Genomic DNA, 19768 nt, shown 5'->3' with positions numbered 1-19768 from the left:
TCGCCTTGGGTAAGGGATGGGCAGTGTGAAAAACCCATGGATGTGCCCTATGGGGAAAGAAGCAAAAAGACTCTACTAATAACCAAAATACAGTAGCACTGACCATGTACAAATGTCTGTCCTTTTCCTCTGTCCTTGCTCTGAGACCCCAGTACACCAGGGATGGAAAGAGGAGAAACAAACAGCAACGGTGGGTAAAAATATAGACCAGGCGTCCCTTTCCCACCCTGCCCCCGCCCCCAGCTCAAGCGAGTCCCCACCTGGGAGTTTAGGGGGTACGTGACTGCTTTGAATTAGATGTAAGTTTGAAATTTTAAAATGGGACTGTGCTGTGCTTCTTAATATATGAAAGTGAATCATGATTACTAAAAAAGGAGATAAAGCCTTCTTAAAATAACAGAAAATAAGTAGAAACCTATGGTGTCTGCCTGAGATATCACCAAGAGAAACATAAAATGGAAATCCCAAGGAGCCATTGGTTGGAGAAAAAAAATAATAAAGGCATTTCCTTATTTCCTTTCCTGTGCTTCATTCACAGTCCCAAGAGAATCTTGATCGGCTTAGGCCACCTTTATCTGGAGCCACCCTGTAAATCCCTAGCCAGCCTATGGAATGGCTGCCTGTGTCAGGGGCCCACCTCCGGGCCTGGCTGCTGTGGTCAGGACAGGGCCTGCGGGTCTTCCCTCTGGAGAAGCCGCAGGGGGCGCAGGAAACTTCCCCTTGGGAGGTTTTAGGCAAAGGAGGCAAGTACTCAGCATTCTCTTCTCCTCCAGACACTACTTAGAAGCTTTTGAGAGGGCTAATCTTCCGAATTGGGTTCAGGATCAAACAAAGATGATGCTCATGCTTTCCCTAAACATCCCGTGTGTGTGTGTGTGTGTGTGTGTGTGTGTGTGTGTGTGTGTGTGCGCGCGTGCGCGCGCATGCACGCTCTGTTTAAAGTACCCAAGTTAGTTAACTGACATTCAAGAGAATCTCAAGGTACAAGCGATATACATCATATAGATACATGAATACATATGTACTGAAAGTCGGGCTCTCTTTCTAAGCCAGTTTAAAGCAGTGAGCATTGCTTCCACGTTAAGAGCTCAGGGTAATTGCTTAGTAAATGTTTATTCTTGTAAGAACGCAGTCCCCGTGGGTGAGTTCACCCTGACCTCTTGCCTCAGTCCAAATCTAATCTTCCTTGATCTTGGCTTTGTTTGTTCTTAAGCAAGTAGAGAGTTTATATTTGTTTGTTCTCAGAGTTCCTGGCCCTTTGGCAGTACCTGGGGGAACCCCTCTACACCCACTGTGCTGAGAAACGCAGAGCAGAGCAGGGACTCTGGTGTCAGCCAGACATTACTAACTCTGCGCCACCTAATAGCTGTGGGACTCGGGGTGGGTGACTTGAGGTCTCTGAGCTTCCGTGTGTTAACTTGTAAAGGGAGACCTCAGTGGTCACCTCAGAGAGCTGTCTGGAAGATTCACACAAAAAGTAGTTTCTGTGGGTTGCCTGAAGCTCAGGGGTGCTCAGTTCTTAGCAGCCTGTCCAAGCAGTCCCCTGCCCCCTCCACCTGAAGACTGGTTCCCCCAGGCAGGGGCTCCTTTTCTGGCCCCCAGACTTCTGCTTAGACCCGCTCTATTTTTCTTAAAATGTCTCTACTATTTTCTCAAACTGGCCACTTTATGAGCCTTCTGCCTGCATTGCGAGTCAGACCTCCCTCCTCACAGTAACCCATCTAAATCCACGTGTTTCTTCTTTAAGCTTTGACTTTATTCACAACTCTGAACCCCCAAGCTCTCTCTCCAGACTGTGGTCCTTCCCTCCTGCGTCACCATAACAAAATCGAACCCTCAGTAGCCCTCACCGATTCCCTAATTCAGTATTCTGTATGGATACCAACTCTTTCAGTGGGATCATGGAGAAGGAAAGAAGGAAAGGGACAAAAGTGATAATTACTATTTTGTAGGGGCCTAGGGTCTGGTATGAGCAGTTCATTGTTAGGGGATGGTTGTATCTGTTGTTATGTGATGGTTGGGTCTTGAAATTAACTCTTAATGTCAACATCTCTTTTTCTGTTCTTGCCTTTCTTTCTCCACACACCAGCATAACAAAAATATTACAATTGTGTTCATTTCTTTTCTGGTAGCTTTCTGGGACAGGCTACATTTTTGTTACAAGGAAAGTTACCGGGTCAAAGGACTCGAATTTTTTGAAATTCCCTTGTCTTATCTCTGCATATGGTAATAATAACAAGTATCTCGCAGGCTTTTTCTGAAAATCAAATGAGAGAAAACAAGCATCCTGGAAGCTTCATTCCTGGAATACAGTAGGCACTCAATAAAGTTTGGGTCTCTCCCTGCTTTCCTTAATTGGCTTGGGGGGGGATAAAGGAAAAGAAAGAAAAACAGCTTCCTTTCTCCATTCACAGTTCAGGAGGGTGTGTTTCTCACTCTTCTCTTCTTGATCTGAGATTGGGATCAGTTCCAACCAGGACCCTGAGGTACTCACTTCCTCCCATTGTGCTAGAGGCCTTCGTCAAACCATGTTGCTGAGCAGGACATTTACAAACCTGCATGGGACCTACGGGTCTGCTCTCTGAAGGATTTCATGAGTAATTGACAAAATGACATTTATCTGAAGAATAAGAAAGCCATCTGCCAAATCCATCATTAAATGGCAAAGACTCCCAGGTCTCTTGTGCTTAGTTAGAAAAGGAAAGGCTGTTTTCAGAGAAACATGGACTGGAGCCACCAGGCTGGAGCTGCCAAGCTGAAGGGAAAGTGAAGGAGAAGGCACTGCCCTTAGTTCTGTTGCCCCTCCCTCATGCATAATATTACTAATACCCTCATTTGCATGGGTTATTAGGAGGTTATTTGTATTCTAATCAGAAGCTGTTAAATCATTGCATTTATATTCTAATTGCAGGGTTTTTTGAAAGTCCATTTTTTTCCCAGAGGGGTCTGAAGTTTAAGGAGAAAGAAATGGGCAGTGGTCTGGAGCTTTGATTACAACAGGACCCAGGGCTGAGAAATCACAGTAAGAGATAGTGCCTAAGAAAGAGAAACCACTGACCCCTGTGGGTGTGTTAAGGGAAAACCAGGCAGAAGCACAAAGAGGCATAGTTTTCAAAGTCATTGAAAATAGCACCTCAGGACAGCTAGGACAACAGCTTTCAGAAACCAGAATACAACTCACCAAGCATCCTCAAAATCCTCCCTCCCGGCAAGACCCCCAGAGGACGTGTCCTACTGCAGATACTCAGATAAGAAAAAAATTAAACGCCTGTAGAAATTAATGCTTTAGGGGGGAAAAAAAAAGGATTTTTGGATCAATGACTGGACTGAGTAAATGCTTTTTCCTAGAATGTGTTGATCTTCTCTAAAGGGGCTCTGGATGGGACATTGGAAGTGATTAAGAAGTTCAGCATTGGGGCGCCTGGGTGGCTCAGTGAGTTAAAGCCTCTGCCTTCGGCTCCCGTCATGATCCCAGGGTCCTGGACTCGAGCCCTGCATCGGGCTATCTGCTCCGCAGGGAACCTGCTTCCTCCTCCCTCTCTCTCTGCCTGCCTCTCTGCCTACTTGTGATCTCTATCTGTCAAATAAATAAATAAAATCTTTTTTAAAAGGGGGGGTGCACCTGGGTGGCTCAGTGGGTTAAAGCCTCTGCCTTCGGCTCAGGTCGTGGTCTCAGGGTCCTGGGATCCAGCCCCACGTCTGGCTCTCTGCTCGGCAGGGAGCCTGCCTCCCCCTCTCTCTCTGCCTGCGTCTCTGCCTACTTGTGATCTCTCTCGCTCTCTGTGTCAAATAAATAAAATAAAAATCTTTAAAAGAAAAAAAAAAAGAAGTTCAGCATAGAAGTACTATACTCAAAAAATATGAGGTGTGCCAGCTCTAGTATCTTGTCGGTGCTCCCTTGACTTTATACAGGGAATGAATATTCTCTCAGCTGCCTCATTTTCCCCATCTTTTTTGTGTGTTCCACTGGGAATATAATGAAAAATGATTTAAAAACAAAAACACTGGATATGGAGTTGAGAAACCCATATTAGAGATTTGACTTGGCCACTAATAAGCTAGGTGGGCCTGGACAAATTCGTTGGGGCAGTCTCCTCTGACCGGTTGCTCTGCCCATGGAGATCGGATCATTCCCTTCTTTCTGTTATGATGGTCATAGTTGGAGAATATTGCTACATTGCAATGACTTGCTTACACAGCCATTTTCTCTACCACTCATGAGTTCCTTGAAGGCAGGAACCTTATTTTCCCGTGAGACAGTGAACTTCGTGAGAGCAAAGTCCATGGCTGTTCTTGGATACCTTTGAATCCCCCGTCTCCAGCAAAACTCAGGCAAATAGCGGAATTTGAGGCTTTGGACCCGTTCCCCCATCATCTCAATATGGTATTGGCCAAGTGTTCCCAGGACCGATCTCCACTGTAATTTCTCTTCCCTGTGCACCTGCCTTAAATAGCTTCCTCTTGGTTACTCTCCAAAACTTCATGACATCACCCTCTATACCCCTTGATAGCAGTTGTCATCCTGTGTCATTGTTGTATCTGTTCACTTGTGTCTTGTTTATTTTCTTTTCTCCTCAGACTAGAAACTCTATGAGGTCAGGAAACATCTCAGCCACATTCATTATTGACCTCCAGAATTTAGAAAAATGTCCGGTGAACAAATATTTGCAGAATGAATGAATCTGTTCACTGAGAAGCTGACTAAAGGCTCCGGTAGTGATGCCTCAAACACAATCGATCTCTGACCTTAGGAAAAGGAGAAGTGGTTCCCTTTCACAGAATACCTGACCGCCACAATTGCCTGGAGACAAACGTCTTTGGAGGGTGGTGATGATCGTTGCAGGATGGTGAACACTCACCGCCCACTGTCTGCACTGCTCATTGACCATACAGCACTGCTGTATTTCAGTCCTATGTTTTAGAAACATATAAAAGAAGCTATTATATGAAATGTTATCTGCACATCAGAATTTTATATTATTATTATTGATTTTATTTTTATTTGCTATCTGATTATCCCTCCTGCTCTACCCCTGCCTGATTTTTGGAGAGAGTGAGGTTATAGGTGACACTTTAACATAGAGTCCATGGCAACAATACAGTCAAGTTGGGTAGAATCTATGATTTGAACCGTTATGGGCATGTCAGCCTAGTATTAACTTCTGCAGGTCAGAATCATATCTTAAGCTAAGTATTTAAAATAAAAGAGTTGCCACTGCATTTCAGGAAGTGAATGAATCCTATGTATATGGTATTTCCAAATTTGTAGTTATAAAACCTTGGAGGAGGATCTATCTCACACCGAGTTTCCAAATCCAGCATTCAAATCAGGGTAAAACATAACAAATATGAAGCAACACAGATTTATTCAAGAACCTGAGAACTTGGTAAAACAACATGACAAGAGGAAGTATAGAAAGGAACCATTAGATGCTCCAAAAGGATTAGCTAAATAGAATGAATTAATGAGTGAATGAATGGATGAAAAGTTGAAGATCAGCAAATTTGAATCAAAAAAAAAATTAAAGACAGTACTAGCAGTATGATTGAAGCAAATCAAATTCTTATTTGAAGGAGTCTGCAAAACTGAGTTTAATATGCGATGTTTCATGAATATAATTTTTTTAACCTGTTAATAAAATCAGTCCTGCAAGAATCAAAATTCAAAACTCAGACCCATCTTCTTTAGATTTCATATAAATCTTAGGTAGCTCTGTAATTCAAATCAATGTAACTCATGTTTTTAAATTACTTCCTGGAAGCAAATTATGTGGGTTAGCATAAGTTGTAACTTCTTTGAATTTCTTTCCATATGATAAAATGTGTGAGTTGATTAGAAACTGTCTTTTGGTCTTTGGCAAAGTAATTATCAAAGCCCTTGAATGTGCTGCAAAATAATAAGCGTTAACTGTTAAGAAGCTTGGTAGAAAATGTCATGCAAGTTGAAAGTTTCGTCACATGTTGGCATTCAATGCACATTTGTGAGAATTCAAAATGAGTTTCCAATGAGCAGAAGAGCAATCAGAATGATATTTATATTCCAGGACTTTCAAGTTATGATATGGAAACTGAGCATTTTCCAGACGGCTGTCTGTGCTTTGTGGATATTTATCCAACCGAGGACAAGTTTGCTCTCGTGTACAATGTAGGCCAGAAGATAGCAATTTGAGGGTGCAGGCCACGGACATGTCTCCTTCACTTTCTAAATTCTTTTTTTTTTTTTAAAGATTTTATTTATTTATTTGACAGAGAGAGATCACAAGTAGACGGAGAGGAAGGCAGAGAGAGAGAGAGAGGGAAGCAGGCTTCCTGCTGAGCAGAGAGCCCGACGCGGGGCTCGATCCCAGGACCCTGAGACCATGACCCGAGCCGAAGGCAGCGGCTTAACCCACTGAGCCACCCAGGCGCCCCCACTTTCTAAATTCTAAATAAATTCTTCTTCTTGCAGTCCAGCAGTGGAAATTTGGAAGTCTCTGCTGCCTCTTCTCTGCTGTAATGGCACAAGGTTAAGAACACTGACTCTGAAGTCCCAGTCTCTCCATTCACAGCCACACTACCACTTACTAGTTGCAAGACCTTGACTAATTACTTGAGATCTCTGTATCTCAGATTCCCCTCCTACCAAACAGTGACAATGCCTACCACTGAGGGTTGCCGTGGAGCTTAAATGAAACCATGCTGTTTGGCATGTAAAACACTCCCATTAAGGACAAATGAGTAGTGTTCTTTCCTTCATGGTGCTTTCATGAGGAGTGTGTTACTCACAACCTGACTGAATGCTACTTTCAGAAGGATGCAAACTCTGAGTTTAGAAAAGATGTTACTGAAATTGATACACAGTACTACTCTGGGGCTTCAGGAGATTAAAAACAGAATTCTAAACTGTTGGAGAACTCAGGGGTCCCTGATCCAACTCCCTGATTGTCTAGGTGGCATGATCGGACCCCTGACTATGATAACACAACCAACTAGGCCCCAAGCTGGTCAGTAAACCCAGGAGTCCTAATGGCCCAGCCAGTATTTTTGTCATAGGCATAAAGCGGTAATAATGCCTTGTTGTCTTGACTAATTTTTTTTTTTTAATGGACTACCTGGATAGAATAGCAAGTGTGCTTATTTCCTACTCTTCTTCAAATAGGAGAATAGGCTTTTGAGAAAATTACACCCTTCCCTCCAATTTCAGGCTTTGAAACAGGAAGAAGTATTCCTAGGTAGTCTCATAATTAGGGTGTCTCATTCCCAGTTTTATAAGGAGAGGCCACTTTATGCCTATTGCCCTGATGTCCCACTGGATTAGCACTCCATTTCATTCTCAAAAGTGTCCCAGTTTGTACAATTAACTTTATGATATCTCTATCCCAGATGGAATCACAACCAAGTAATGGCAAGTAAAGTTGCTGAACCTCCCAGTCCTCCTTTCCAGGAGCAGAGGGAGAAGTCCCCTTTCTCATATCCTTTAAAATAGAGGGCTGTAGGATCTGGGTGGCTCCATTGGTTAAGTTTCTGACTCTTGATTTCTGCTCAGGTCATGATCTCAGGGGTGAGACAGAGCCCTGTTGGACTCTGCACTGAGCATGCAGCCCACTAAGATTCTCGCTCCCTCTCCCTCTCCCCCTCCGCCACCAAAAAATGGAGGGCTAAAAAGAAGGCATGTGTCAGGGACTACCATCTACCAATCACCAAATTCTGGTCTACTACTACGTACTGAGGCGTTGAGTGTTTACTATGACCAATGATCTGTGCTTAGTGTGTTCCATCCATTTTCTTACGACTCTTCGAGGTAAGTATTTAATTTTCACCTATCGAATAAGAAAATTAAACAAAGGATATGGAACAGGATATGGTAGGAGCCAGTATTTAAACTCAGGACAGTCTGCTGCATAGTCTGTTCTCTCCTCTGCTGGGCTATTTATTCTTCAGTACATTTTGTACATGGAGTGAAAAGTTCACAAAGCGGGCACTGTCAAGTGTTTCTCTGAGCTTGGGGAGGCATTTTCTAAAGAAAAGGGAAGAACTGGGCTTAATTCTTGAGATACTCATCCTCTTTGTTTTATTCTATGATTTATGGTAAAATAAAAAATGTATCTCCAACGTCCTTTTATGGTAGTATCTCCAAGGGAAGAGCTGGCTCATAGCCGCCTTTCCCCCGCCCTCCACCTCCACTGTACATCTTGCATGCACCAGGCACTGGCAGGAAGAAAGCCCGGGGGACACCAGGAGGCCACAGGCGCAGAGCATACCCTCTGTTTCACCACCTTGCCCCACCCTACATTCGCAGCTCCAGCACTCTCCCTGGAGCCCGTGAACATTGTTTTTCTCTCTGTCGGAGGGGCAGTCCAACCATGTGAAAGAGAAACAGGAGAAGGGAAGTGAGTGAGTGAGTGTGTGCGTGCGCCAACATTTGAAGAAAGACAACAGTAATTTAGATCATTTAGTTTTGGTCTAATGTAGAAGTGGTGTGTTAAATTGATTTACCTCTCATGACTCCTTTCAGGATTTTAGACCCAGAGAACGAAGGAATTTAGTGACCCAAAATAGTTTTGAGGTATCTATTCCAATCCAACTTCTGAACAAAAAAAAAGAAAAACTGAAGAGAAAACAGAAAGAAAGAAAAAAGGAAGAAGAAAAATAAGAAAGAAAAGAGAAGGCTTTGGGACAGAAAATCTTTTAGGTGTCTTTTGTAAATCAAACTTTGAAAACACTGTGGAGTTGCGCATTTAGAAATAGTTCCGAAGTTCTAGGAAATGCCCACTGGTAACAATGAGAACTATTCCATGTATTCAACAAACTGCTCCTACCATTGGATCATTAAGGCATACTTGAACTGTGAGGTCACTGATGTTGTGTAAGTCTAGAGTATGGGATGAACTGTTCCTTAAAGGAGTTCTGACACGTCTTGGCAAAAGCTTTCAGATGCTATGGATTGATGCCACTCTGAGTTCTTAGCTCAGGGATGTAAATCAGGTTATAGCATGAATAAGGTACAATTAGATGCCTAATTTTCTGATATAAAGTAAGAAGGAAATTAGATTTCTTAAACAGTCATGTTTATGTGGTGGCCATCTTTTCATGAAAATCCTTTCCAATCTTTGAAAGCCTATCATTAAATTATCAAATGTAGTTTTGTCCTCTGAGAGACAAAAGAGTAGTGTTTAAACTATTTGAAGAATCCGTTTGACTGAAAGATGCAAACAAATGTGGTCTTGTTGTCATCTCTGGGTCCTTCTGAAAACCCTGTGTACAGAGTTCAGACTGGGAGCCCCAGGAGGGTGGTCAGCAGTGAAAATGAGCTCCCCACTGGGCCAGCTCATTTCCCAATACCACCCCAGGCTGCGAGGCAGCGCCATGGGTCCTGCTCCCAGATTACATCACCCTCTCCACCTGACCTTGCATGCCAGGCTAAACCCTTCCATTCTGCAACTGGTTTTTACATAATGTGGTTGAATAATGAAACTTTGAACCAGCCTGAGAGGAAGGTATATAGTAACATCGGACTTCTCTCCTTATTAACATGATTGTGAAGAGGTCGTCAAACACAACTGACCTGTTCTGTGCAGTGTTTACCTTTTAAAAATTATGCCAGTCATTCATGTTGAGCTCAACATGTAACAGGAAGATGCAAATACAATCTGTGAAGGACATTAAGCAAAGAATGTGTTTTGTTTTTTTTTTTCATATTTTCCACAATTTAACATCTACTAAACTGCTAAACTGGATAATGACTAAGTAATATATATGAAATATACATTATATATTACTTATAATATATTTTATATATATATATATATATATCTTTGTTTCTTTATGTTAGGTACACTCTTTGAGCTCATCTTAAGGATAAGGCAGATGGGGTATGATCTATAGTACTATTTGCAAGAATCTGCTATAAAGCCCTAGCCTTCATTTAGAACTTCCATTTATGGGCTATGAAAAAAAAAAAGTTTATCATATGATTAAAGGTGACCATCCTATTCTTTGGTAAATAGCATTAGGCAGCATTTGGACGACAAGAGGAAATTAGAAGGTAAGGCCTTTCTAAGTGCCCAGAGGGGTTAAAGGCAATGAATGACATTGCTGAATAATATAGCTGACATTATCAAGCACTGTTTTATCATCAATGTCATTTACAATTCAACACATGCCTCTTAATAAGAATTAGATGAGTCTTTTGGAAAATTTCAGGGTAAGTTCATTGTATGAAATAAAAAAAAAAACAGCTAAGGTTTAGTGACATTTTTGCCCTTTTGAAGCAATGGGGTTGACATTTTCTAGCACTAATGCTTATGTTTATACAGGTCTTGGGTTCTCATTTCATTGATTGTTATTCAGTTCTCTGAACGATCACTATGCTCTTGAAAGACATTATGCTTTGCTCTTTGCCTCTTAAATAGAAATGAAAAATAATTGGAATACAGGACATTGTGACACAATGATCGCTACATAGAAAACAATGAGAATTTATCCTTGCAGAAAAGTGGGTACCTGATGGATTTATATCTTTTTGAAATATATTCTTCTAGCAGAGTAAAACTGTAAATAATAAGATTGGAAAATAAAATATATACCAGTGACTAGAAGTAATAAAATTTGGTAATTATTTTACCAGTATCTTTTTTTCTCCAAAAAGCTACAAAAGCTTTGGCTCCCATTTCAATGCCAACCTATTTTCTGGGTTTAAGGGATAAAATACTTCTACACCAGAGCAAAATTTCTCCTTAACTATATCCAAGTTGTTATAAAGATATGTAGATAGAATACAGAGACAGTGAAATGGAAACTAACCTACTAATGATTTTCTGAATATGAATTTATAACAAAAAATAATCATTCTAAGGGAGCCTGTGTGGCTCAGCCATTAAGCATCTGCCTCCAGCTCAGGTATTGATCTCAGGGTCCTGGAATTGAGCCCCGAATTAGGCTCCTTGCTCAGCAGGGAGTCTGCTTCTCCCTCTCCCCCTGCCTGCCACTCCCTCTGCTTGTACCTCTCTCCAGTCAAGTAAATAAATAAATAAAATCTTAAGAAAATATATCATTCTAATAGAATGCCACAGACTAACTCACAAGGTTCCAAATAATATATATGGTTAAAGTAGTATTGCTACTTTAACCATATATATTATGAATATTGCTGATTAACTGACTCACTAATGCCAGAATGTTTAGGAACATATTCCATAGTGAGTAAGCAATAGGATGACAACAGCTCCAGAGTTGATGTCTTAGCCTAGCCTCAGTAACACATGTTCTTTTGCTTTAAGTAAATTACCTATAACGTGCTGATTATATGTATTAGCTGCAGACTGACAATATCACAATCAACCTGCATCCATGAGCGCCATTTGGCAAATTAAGCTGGTAAATGCAAATGACAACAATGTCATTATAATGACAAAGCTGGTTTCTTGCATGTGACCATTGCCTAATAAACGTTATTTAGACTTTTGTGTTAGATGATTTTCTTTTTACTTCAGGTCTATTGGAAATGTGTTACCATGACAGCATTCTTGCCTTCTTTCTTTTTATGTCATAACCATAACTTTTACTACAAATTACTTTTACCTGCTCACCAGACATCATGATAAGATTTTAACTTGAACTCTGAATATGGCATTGTGAATACTGGAAGTGTTTATATTTGTATAAATATCTAAAGAAACAAAATAAAAGTTAGTAGCCTATAGTATCTTAATTGTCACTCTACTCTAGAAATCTAAAACTTCAACTACATCAAATGCAACCAGTAGTGAGATTTGTTTAAATTAACATGGAAATTCAATTAAAATACTGAGAAAACACAAATAATCCAATTTATGTCCTAGCTTCAGCACTTTTTAGTCCAAAGCTCATAGCTGTATTGATATATCTTGTACAATGAGGTGTAGGAGTCACTATTATGGCCCAGAGTGCTAACACTTCCTCAGTCATCAGCCAGACCAAGTCGTATCTCTTATACACTGTCTACTGACATAAGAAAACAAAAAGGATATTCTAAGGGCTTTAAGAAAAGAAAGCTGAAATCAAACTTTTTAATATCTACCTGATTTTAGGAATAGACCAGGTAACTGTGATTTTAACTTAGCCCAAGGCTTGGCTCTTTGGAGAACCTGATAAATGGTTTTATATAGATAGATATCACCTGGTATTCCCATAAAAGGAGGATAATATACTTTGGATGGTGACTAAAATTACATGTGGTGTTATAAATCCCTAGTGCTTATGCTTGCCAAGGATTATTGTGTAAGAAAGAGAATACCAAGTAAGTGCTGCTCCAAGCTCATAAAATCAGTGTGATTTAACACAGCCTTGGACTGGACCAACTACTGATCCTTCCCACCAGTATATTATACACGCTGGGATGACAGCAGGGACTTGCCATTTGATTTACAAAGACTGGAACATCTTTTTTAAAATGCAGGTTTGTATCTCAAAGCAATGCATGATGAATGCCAATTGAGTTCCTTTTTGCCTAAGAGGATCTGCATCTTTTTACCTCAGGAGTCCAGGATTGTATTATCTACAACAGTAAGACAAGGGATAGGAGAGGTATAAGGAGAGAGAAATTCCTTACATGCATCTACCATATTACAGCCAATGGAGTGATGAGAGACAGTGAAGAAAGATTAGGACCCTGGGACTCACAGGTACTCAGGACAGAATATGTTTAAGAAAATTTGTGTCTGAGCAGGTACTGGTATGGGCTGGAGCATATCTAGGAAGAACAAGATAAAATTCCACAGACTTGGGTGTTTACAAAAATTCTTCCTTTCTATTTAATTTTTCCCATACTCTGCCTTTGGATAAGACTCTATTAGCAAGTCAAGGAAAGTAAAGGTCATGAGGGACTAGGCCAAGGCAACACTGCATCTGGGAGGGTGGATATGTTGAATCTCTGTACAAAAGGCACATATTCAGCACCTCTGGAGGGAAAAGCAATATGCATTGGCCACAGCAGGCCAATTAGAAATACGTATCAGCAAATTAACTTTTCCCTAGGCTTTGGAGTAAATCTTACCTAGAGGCTAGGAAAGTGGTGGAGTAATAGGAAAAGAGCCTGAAAACCAGCCAAAAGGAGGTCTCGTGGGCTTCATTAAAACAAGTTGAGGGTAAGAAGCTTTTGGGGTGTGAAGAGATGAGAGGAGCTGGGACTTAGTGGCTAATGAGTGAGGGACTAAGGGATGGGGAATTTGCAATCTGGATCAGCCAAGGCTTTGCTGGGGGCACTCTGGGAAACTCGCATCATTTCTGTATTCCTCTGGCACTTTGCCTTGAAAGCAAGCTACTCCAACTTACCTCATGGGGTGGGTGTGAGAAAGAGAATAAAAGCGAGCTGGAAGACTTTTGCCAAAATACAAAAATTATATAAATGTGAAAGAAAAACAAGGGCTGCTACAACATGTTATATAGTTATATTTGATTTAATAAAAGGCTTTCATTTGCCATTGATGTGCATTTTATTCCTTTTATATTCATAAACCAAATGGTCTTGGGCCTGTATTACGTATTTAAAAGACTGTGAACTTTCTGTGACTGTTGCCACATTAGAAGCAAATTAAAGATTTACAACACAAGATAGTGTTTCTGATAGAATGAGGCCAGGGAGAAAGGCAATGAGACAGTATTGATTTGTTTTGTCTAGTAATTCCTTGGCTCTGGAGGGTTCAAAAAATTATGTTGAAACTCAGCAGTTTTTCTTTTCTGTTTGTTTGATATTCTTACCCACATAAATGTACCCATTTATAAGGTATACACTTACAAAAATAGAATGCCATATAATATCATCCCTAATTCTTATATATGTCACTTACCTAATTTAAGGTAGATTTAACTTAGAAACTATTGTGTTTCCATAGCACACATGTCTAGTAGTTTCTAGAATTTGACAAAGTGAAAGCCCAATTAAAAATCACCATGAAGCATTTGAATATTTATTTGTGGCCAAGCCACAAATTTGGTTCTCCCTAGAAATCTCTAACAAACAAGCTGGAACATACAAAACCTTCTGACTGGTAACATTGTTTTTACTTCTAAATAAGACAACATGTAAGAACAGTGCTTGGTAATGTTGTTAGCAGTAGAGTTACAGAGGTTCAATGTGACTGTTGTAGTAAAAAGGGATACATTCTTCTTAGCCTTCCGCCATTAGTCCTTCAAAAGGTCTTGATTTCTCTAAAGTGCCCCTTCAGCATACAAAATGGGTTGAGTTTTGCCAAACTGGACTCTGATTATATGAAGTTCCTGCTGAGTGAAGCCAAAGTTAATTACCTTTAATGCCTATTAGAACAAATTCATTTCAATATAATTCTGAGAAAAAGAGAAATGACCCATTCTGAGTCATACCTGATACTTCAACTTGAACTTTGAAGTTGCTCAGAAGCAGCCTTCTGGTCTGGTGGGAAAAATGGCAGGAAGAAAATTGTGCAGGCTATTCATTAATGAATAAACTTATTAGTGCCATGTACAAAGGAGAAAGAATACAGAAGAGGCATCCCTGGTTTAATTTCTGGAATAAATAAAAGGAAAACACTGGAGATGTGTGTGCCTGTATGTGCATATGTGTGTCCAGAAACAAGAAAAAAATGTATTCATCCCAATTCATTACCCTATCAAACTGAAAAACTACTGTCTTAGAAATAGCCTAAAATGATGCAAAATAAATTTTGCATCCATGTATGTTATCTATGGACATTCAAAAGTTAATGATTATACATGGGATAGTAAATGCCAAATTGACACTGTCTAGATTTAGGCAGAAAAGTACACTGAAATATTGGAAAGTTTGTGAAATAAGGTGGTTTAATAATTCTAAAAATAAAGGAAGGAAGAATAGCAATGAAGGCAACAATGGGCTTATTCTGTTTTCCTTTATCAAAATCAATTTTGTAGTTATATTATTTAAATTTGTTGATCTTTTGGTCTTGATGTCCATATTTTTGGGGGGAGACCTAAGGCAGGGTCAATGCAGTAATTTACAGATAGACAAACGTAAACGTAAGTATAGACTTCTCAACATGGACTCAAATACAAGTGAGCCACTGTGTTCCAGATTTGCCATTCTTAAGTTGGATATATATTGAACTAATCCATACTCTTTCTTCTGGTGATGACAATACTCAGCCTGGTGGCATATAGTACTACTTGTAAAGACAAGAAAGGAGAGTGGGTGACATGTTTTTTCACCATGGCTTCATGGAGTGGGCCAGGAAAACTATATGATCCTCCTAATATTGGTACTTCCATGCACACTCCAAATAGAGGGTCACTTGGAGCCAAAGCTCCTGTTTAGAGATAGAAATGATAACAGCTTTATTTTGTTTTAGGTTTCACCAAGTGTTTTCTCATATACTAGAGGTTAACCCTACTTATTGGTCATCCATGCTTAATTGCCTTTTCTTTAATCAGATTTATGTGTAGCTAAAGATGAGCTAGAGAGAATGGAATATTTGGGAGATGAGGGTAAATCTCAGGTACTGAAGGAAGATAAGACCTGTTTAGTTAAGAGGATGAAAATACTAGACAACTTGACACTTACCCTTATACTAACCTTCCTTTCATTGCCTTCTTCTCCTCCTCTATTTCTGGTGTGATCACATCTGATTTCTGCTGTTCCCAGAAATAGTTACAGTTTATCACTGAACTATGCCAAGAGCATTCTATATGAACATTTTCCTATTTAAATTCTATAAGATGCAATAAATAAGGCCAAATCAGGATTATTTAAAATGGAATTTAAGATGACTATGAGTGGAGTATGCATTTAAGAATTGTTCTGGTACCATAAGGTAAATGAAGTTTCCGTCTAACTAATAGAATTTGCAAAATTTCTTACATGTGTTCTTAGACACTATTACCAATTTTGTGTGCTTAAGTTTAGAATATATTTTTTTTAATTTTTACTAAGGTTATTCTTGCAGTTAAGCCCACGTCCTTCTCTCTGGGAAGATGATTTCTTAGCGCCTCTTCAAAACATGAAGAGGCTAAAATGTCTCACCCAGCTTCTGTCCTCTACTCACGTCTGTACCCAGGCTTGCTCCTGCTGAGATCTCAGAAAAAGAGTTCTGCTCTGCCCCCTCAGCCAGGAAGCAACAGAATAGCATCTGCTGTCCTCAGGATGGCACTGCCTACCTCACCTCCCACTGCTGCCAACATGCTCCAGCCGAACAGGATGGCACCCCCCCTGCAGTGACTCTGACAGGCTGCACAGCTACTAACCCAGCTCCCAATTCATCTGCCAAACTCTCAGTGATAAAAAACAAATATTGAAGTAGAAACCTAACCCAGCAATCCAGTTCTTCCATCCAGGTAATGAGAATCACTTATTACCTAATGGACATTATTTGAGTAACTATCACACTGGCCTTAGGAAACTAACAGGAGAGAAAAGTTGCATCCATAATGTTCCTTTACTCTTTCACAAATATTGATTGAGTTTTAACACTATGTCCAATGGTGGACAGGATGTTGGTGATACAGAAATGAGTAAGACCATGATTGACTTCAAGAAGCTTTTTGGCGAGAAAAGAAAACATATATTCACAATGCTCTGGTTTAGCACAGTGATACAGAGGAGCACAAGTGGGATACCACAACCGAAGAACAGAATAGGTAGTGCCTGACTCTGCCTGGGATGAGGCCAGTGAGTGGGGAATGTCTCGCTGAGGGTAGCAAACACTGGAGCTGAGTCCAAAGAGAAGTAGATTGCTTTCGCGAACATTTACAATCTTCTCAGTACATGCCTCAGTAGTTCCTTGGTTTTTGTTGATTAGGACTCCATTGCATGAAAATACCACAATTTGCTTATGCATTCTGTTGAAGGACATCTGGGTTATTTTTGGTTTGGGCTGTTTGGGTTGTTTCTAGTTTAGGACTGTTATGAATAAAGCAGCTATGGATATTCTTGAGTAAGCCTTTGTGTGGACATACCTTTTTATTTCTAGGAATGGATTTACTGGTGGTGAAGCATATTTATTTTTATTTCTATTTATTTCATTAAAAATCTGCCAAACTGCCAAAATGGTTGTGACTTACTTCATCAGCAATGTATGAGAGTTCCATTTTCTCCATATCCTCTCCAAAAGTCGGTGTATGTCTTTTTTTTTTTTTTTTCATCTGGGATGGAGTTTTCTTTTCTTTTCTTTTCTTTTTTTTTTTTAAATTTTATTTTTTATAAACATATATTTTTATCCCCAGAGGTACAGGTCTGTGAATCACCAGGTTTACACACTTCACAGCACTCACCATAGCACACACCCTCCCCAATATCCAAACCCCAGCCCCCCTCTCCCAACCCCCCTCCCCCCACCAACCCTCAGTTTGTTTTGTGAGATTAAGAGTCACTTATGGTTTGTCTCCCTCCCAATCCCATCTTGTTACATTTATTCTTCTCCTACCCCCTTAACCCCCCATGTTGCATCTCCTCTACCTCATATGAGGGAGATCATAGGATAGTTGTCTTTCTCCGATTGACTTATTTCGCTAAGCATGATACCCTCTAGTTCCATCCACGTCGTCGCAAATGGCAAGATTTCATTTCTTTTGATGGCTGCATAGTATTCCATTGTGTATATATACCACATCTTCTTTATCCATTCGTCTGTTCATGGACATCTAGGTTCTTTCCATAGTTTGGCTATTGTAGACATTGCTGCTATAAACATTCGGGTGCACGTGCCCCTTCGGATCACTACGTTTGTATCTTTAGGGTAAATACCCAGCAGTGCAGTTGCTGGGTCATAGGGTAGTTCTATTTTCAACATTTTGAGGAACCTCCATGCCATTTTCCAGAGTGGTTGCACCAGCTTGCATTCCCACCAACAGTGTAGGAGGGTTCCCCTTTCTCCGCATCCTCGCCAGCATCTGTCATTTCCTGACTTGTTAATTTTAGCCATTCTGACTGGTGTGAGGTGATATCTCATGGTGGTTTTGATTTGTATTTCCCTGATGCCGAGTGATATGGAGCACTTTTTCATGTGTCTGTTGGCCATCTGGATGTCTTCTTGGCAGAAATGTCTGTTCATGTCCTCTGCCCATTTCTTGATTGGATTATTTGTTCTTTGGGTGTTGAGTTTGATAAGTTCTTTATAGATTTTGGACACTAGCCCTTTATCTGATATGTCATTTGCAAATATCTTCTCCCATTCTGTCAGTTGTCTTTTGGTTTTGTTCACTGTTTCCTTTGCTGTGCAAAAGCTTTTGATCTTGATAAAATCCCAATAGTTCATTTTTGCCCTTGCTTCCCTTGCCTTTGGTGATGTTCCTAGGAAGATGTTGCAGCGGCTGAGGTCGAAGAGGTTGCTGCCTGTGTTCTCCTCGAGGATTTTGAAGGATTCCTTTCTCACATTGAGATCCTTCATCCATTTTGAGTCTATTTTCGTGTGTGGTATAAGGAAATGATCCAATTTCATTTTTCTGCATGTGGCTGTCCAATTTTCCCAACACCATTTATTGAAGAGGCTGTCTTTTTTCCATTGGACATTCTTTCCTGCTTTGTCGAAGATGAGTTGACCATAGAGTTGAGGGTCCATTTCTGGGCTCTCTATTCTGTTCCATTGATCTATGTGTCTGTTTTTGTGCCAGTACCATGCTGTCTTGATGATGACAGCTTTGTAATAGAGCTTGAAGTCCGGAATTGTGATGCCACCAACTTTGGCTTTCTTTTTCAATATTCCTTTGGCTATTCGAGGTCTTTTCTGGTTCCATATAAATTTTAGGATTATTTGTTCCATTTCTTTGAAAAAAATGGATGGTACTTTGATAGGAATTGCATTAAATGTGTAGATTGCTTTAGGTAGCATAGACATTTTCACAATATTTATTCTTCCAATCCAGGAGCATGGAACATTTTTCCATTTCTTTGTGTCTTCCTCAATTTCTTTCATGAGTACTTTATAGTTTTCTGAGTATAGATTCTTAGTCTCTTTGGTTAGGTTTATTCCTAGGTATCTTATAGTTTCGGGTACAATTGTAAATGGGATGGACTCCTTAATTTCTCTTTCTTCTGTCTTGTTGTTGGTGTAGAGAAATGCAACTGATTTCTGTGCATTGATTTTATATCCTGACACTTGACTGAATTCCTGTACAAGTTCTAGCAGTTTTGGAGTGGAGTCTTTTGGGTTTTCCACATATAGTATCATATCATCTGCAAAGAGTGATAGTTTGACTTCTTCTTTGCCGATTTGGATGCCTTTAATTTCCTTTTGTTGTCTGATTGCTGAGGCTAGGACTTCTAGTACTATGTTGAATAGGAGTGGTGATAACGGACATCCCTGCCGTGTTCCTGACCTTAGCGGAAAAGCTTTCAGTTTTTCTCCATTGAGAATGATATTTGCGGTGGGTTTCTCATAGATGGCTTTGATAATATTGAGGTATGTGCCCTCTATCCCTACACTTTGAAGACTTTTGATCAGGAAGGGATGCTGTACTTTGTCAAATGCTTTTTCAGCATCTATGGAGAGTATCATATGGTTCTTGTTCTTTCTTTTAATAATTGTATCACATTGATTTGCGGATGTTGAACCAAACTTGCAGCCCTGGAATAAATCCCACTTGGTCGTGGTGAATAACCCTTTTAATGTACTGTTGAATCCTATTGGCTAGTATTTTGGCGAGAATTTTTGCATCTGTGTTCATCAAGGATATTGGTCTGTAGTTTTCTTTTTTGATGGGATCTTTGTCTGGTTTTGGGATCAAGGTGATGCTGGCCTCATAAAATGAGTTTGGAAGTTTTCCTTCTATTTCTATTTTTTGGAACAGTTTCAGGAGAATAGGAATT

This window comes from Lutra lutra, chromosome 3 (genome assembly GCF_902655055.1).
Source record: "Lutra lutra chromosome 3, mLutLut1.2, whole genome shotgun sequence".
NCBI lineage: Eukaryota > Metazoa > Chordata > Mammalia > Carnivora > Mustelidae > Lutra > Lutra lutra.
This window is presented reverse-complemented; position numbering follows the sequence as displayed.